This window comes from Dendropsophus ebraccatus, chromosome 13 (assembly GCF_027789765.1).
Source record: "Dendropsophus ebraccatus isolate aDenEbr1 chromosome 13, aDenEbr1.pat, whole genome shotgun sequence".
Lineage (NCBI taxonomy): Eukaryota > Metazoa > Chordata > Amphibia > Anura > Hylidae > Dendropsophus > Dendropsophus ebraccatus.
Genome location: NC_091466.1, coordinates 81,713,486 through 81,717,836, shown reverse-complemented (window position 1 = coordinate 81,717,836; position 4,351 = coordinate 81,713,486).

The window sequence follows — 4,351 nt, the reverse complement described above, 5'->3', positions numbered from 1 at the left end:
GGGGTCACTGGGTCAGGATATTGGGAGACTGGATATAACTAGGGTCACTGGGTCAGGATATTGGGGGACTGAATATAACTGGGGTCACTGGGTCAGGATATTGGGGGACTGGATATAACTGGAGTCACTGGGTCAGGATATTGGGAGACTGGATATAACGAGTCACTGGGTCAGGATATTGGTGGACTGGATAAAACTGGGGTCAGGATATTGGGGGACTGGATATATCGGGTCACTGGTGTCAGGATATTGGAGGACTGAATATAACTGGGGTCACTGGGTCAGGATATTGGGGGACTGGATATAACTGGGGTCACTGGTGTCAGGATATTGGTGAACTAGATATAACTGGGGTCACTGGTGCCAGGATATTGGGGAACTAGATATAACTGGGGTCCCTGGTGTCAGGATATTGGGAGGACTGGATATAACTGGAGTCACTGGGTCAGGATATTGGGAGACTGGATATAACGAGTCACTGGGTCAGGATATTGGTGGACTGGATATAACTGGGGTCACTGGTGTCAGGATATTGGGGGACTGGATATAACGGGTCACTGGTGTCAGGATATTGGAGGACTGAATATAACTGGGGTCACTGGGTCAGGATATTGGGGGACTGGATATAACTGGGGTCACTGGTGTCAGGATATTGGTGAACTAGATATAACTGGGGTCACTGGTGCCAGGATATTGGGGAACTACATATAACTGGGGTCCCTGGTGTCAGGATATTGGGAGGACTGGATATAACTGGGGTCACTGGTGCCAGGATATTGGGGAACTAGATATAACTGGGGTCACTGGGGTCAGGATATTGGGGAACTAGATATAACTGGGGTCACTGGTGTCAGGATATTGGGGGACTGGATATAACTGGGGTCACTGGATAAGGATATTGGGAGGACTGGATATAACTGGGGTCACTGGTGTCAGGATATTGGGGGACTGGATATAACTGGTCACTGGGTCAGGATGTTGGGGGACTGGATGTAACTGGGGTCACTGGTGTCAGGATATTGGGAGACTGGATATAACGGGTCACTGGGTCAGGATATTGGGGGACTGGATATAACGGGTCACTGGTGTCAGGATATTGGGGGACTGGATATAACTGGGGTCACTGGTGCCAGGATATTGGGGAACTAGATATAACTGGGGTCCCTGGTGTCAGGATATTGGGGGACTGGATATAACTGGAGTCACTGGTGTCAGGATATTGGGAGGACTGGATATAACTGGGGTCACTGGTGTCAGGATATTGGGGAACTAGATATAACTGGGGTCACTGGTGTCAGGATATTGGGGAACTAGATATAACTGGGGTCACTGGTGTCACGATATTGGAGGACTGGATATAACTGGGGTCACTGGTGTCAGGATATTGGGGGACTGGATATAACAGGTCACTGGTGTCAGGATATTGGGGAACTAGATATAACTGGGGTCACTGGATAAGGATATTGGGGGACTGGATATAACAGGTCACTGGGTCAGGATGTTGGGGGACTGGATATAACTAGGGTCACTGGGTCAGGATATTAAGAGGACTGGATATAACTGGGGTCACTGGGTCAGGATATTGGGGGACTGGATATAACTAGGGTCACTGGGTCAGGATATTGGGGGACTGGATATAACTGGGGTCACTGGTGTCAGGATATTGGGGGACTGGATATAACTGGGGTCACTGGGTCAGGATATTAAGAGGACTGGATATAACTGGAGTCACTGGGTCAGGATATTGGGGGACTGAATATAACTGGGGTCACTGGGTCAGGATATTGGAGGACTGGATATAACTGGGGTCACTGGGTCAGGATATTGGAGGACTGGATATAACTGGGGTCACTGGGTCAGGATATTGGGGGACTGGATATAACGGGTCACTGGGTCAGGATATTGGGAGACTGGATATAACTAGGGTCACTGGGTCAGGATATTGGGGGACTGGATATAACTGGGGTCAATGGTGTCAGGATATTGGGGGACTGGATATAACTGGGGTCACTGGGTCAGGATATTGGGGGACTGGATATAACTAGGGTCACTGGGTCAGGATATTGGGGGACTGGATATAACAGGTCACTGGGTCAGGATGTTGGGGGACTGGATGTAACTAGGGTCACTGGTGTCAGGATATTAAGAGGACTGGATATAACTGGGGTCACTGGGGTCAGGATATTGGGAGGACTGGATATAACTAGGGTCACTGGGTCAGGATATTGGGGGACTGGATATAACTGGGGTCACTGGTCAGGATATTGGGGGACTGGATATAACTGGGGTCACTGGTCAGGATATTGGGGGACTGGATATAACTGGGGTCCCTGGTGTCAGGATATTGGGGGACTGAATATAACTGGGGTCACTGGGTCAGGATATTGGGGGACTGGATATAATGGGTCACTGGGTCAGGATGTTGGGGGACTGGATATAACTAGGGTCACTGGGTCAGGATGTTGGGAGACTGGATATAACTGGGGTCACTGGGTCAGGATGTTGGGGGACTGGATATAACTGGTCACTGGGTCAGGATATTGGGGGACTGAATATAACTAGGGTCACTGGGTCAGGATGTTGGGAGACTGGATATAACTGGGGTCACTGGGTCAGGATATTGGGGGACTGGATATAACTGGGGTCACTGGTGTCAGGATATTGGGGGACTGGATATAACTGGGGTCACTGGGTCAGGATATTGGGGGACTGGATATAACGGGTCACTGGGTCAGGATATTGGGGGACTGGATATAACTGGGGTCACTGGGTCAGGATATTGGGGGACTGGATATAACGGGTCACTGGGTCAGGATATTGGGGGACTGGATATAACGGGTCACTGGGTCAGGATATTGGGGGACTGGATATAACGGGTCACTGGTCAGGATATTGGGGGACTGGATATAACGGGTCACTGGTCAGGATATTGGGGGACTGGATAAAGTTTTGTTACTACAGTTTGATAGCGGACGATATTCCCGGGCGCACACACACAGTGCACACAGGCGGAAGAGGCGGGGTGTAACCCGGAAGCTCAGCTACAACATCCTGCACCGGGCGGGGACTATTATTATTTTGATAGGAAGCACGTGCGGAACCGGCAGGAGACGGAGGAGGAGGAGGAGCGACACACCGGAGCCGCGGGCAGGAGGTCTGTGTGTATATATGTATATATGTGACGTGCTGTTTATATATATGTATATGTGACGTGCTGTGTATATATATGTATATGTGACATGCTGGTTTGGGGGGGGGGGGGGTCACATATGCTGGTTTGGGGGGGGGGGGTCACATATACTGGTTTGGGGGGGGGGGTCACCATAGTCGCCCTCTCCTCTGTATATACTGGTTTGGGGGGTCACCATAGTCGCCCTCTCCTCTGTATATACTGGTTTGGGGGGGGGTCACCATAGTCGCCCTCTCCTCTGTATATACTGGTTTGGGGGGGGGGGGGGTCACCATAGTCGCCCTCTCCGCTGTATATACTGGTTTGGGGGGGGGGGGTCACCATAGTCGCCCTCTCCTCTGTATATACTGGTTTGGGGGGTCACCATAGTCGCCCTCTCCTCTGTATATACTGGTTTGGGGGGGGGGTCACCAAAGTCGCCCCTCTCCTCTGTATATACTGGTTTGGGGGGGGGGGGGGTCACCATAGTCGCCCTCTCCGCTGTATATACTGGTTTGGGGGGGGGGTCACCATAGTCGCCCTCTCCTCTGTATATACTGGTTTGGGGGGGGGTCACCATAGTCGCCCTCTCCTCTGTATATACTGGTTTGGGGGGGTCACCATAGTCGCCCTCTCCTCTGTATATACTGGTTTGGGGGGTCACCATAGTCGCCCTCTCCTCTGTATATACTGGTTTGGGGGGGGGGGGGTCACATATACTGGTTTGGGGGGGGGGTCACCATAGTCGCCCTCTCCTCTGTATATTACTGGTTTGGGGGGGTCACCATAGTCGCCCTCTCCTCTGTATATACTGGTTTGGGGGGGAGGGGGGGGTCACCATATGTTTTTGTGTGTGTATACCGGGGTCACATATACTGGTTTGGGGGGGGGGGGTCACCATAGTCGCCCTCTCCTCTGTATATACTGGTTTGGGGGGGAGGGGGGGGTCACCATATGTTTTGTGTGTGTATACCGGGGTCACATATACTGGTTTGGGGGGGGGGTCACCATAGTCGCCCTCTCCTCTGTATATACTGGTTTGGGGGGTCACCATAGTCGCCCTCTCCTCTGTATATACTGGTTTGGGGGGGGGGGGGTCACATATACTGGTTTGGGGGGGGGGGGTCACCATAGTCGCCCTCTCCTCTGTATATACTGGTTTGGGGGGGGTCACCATAGTCG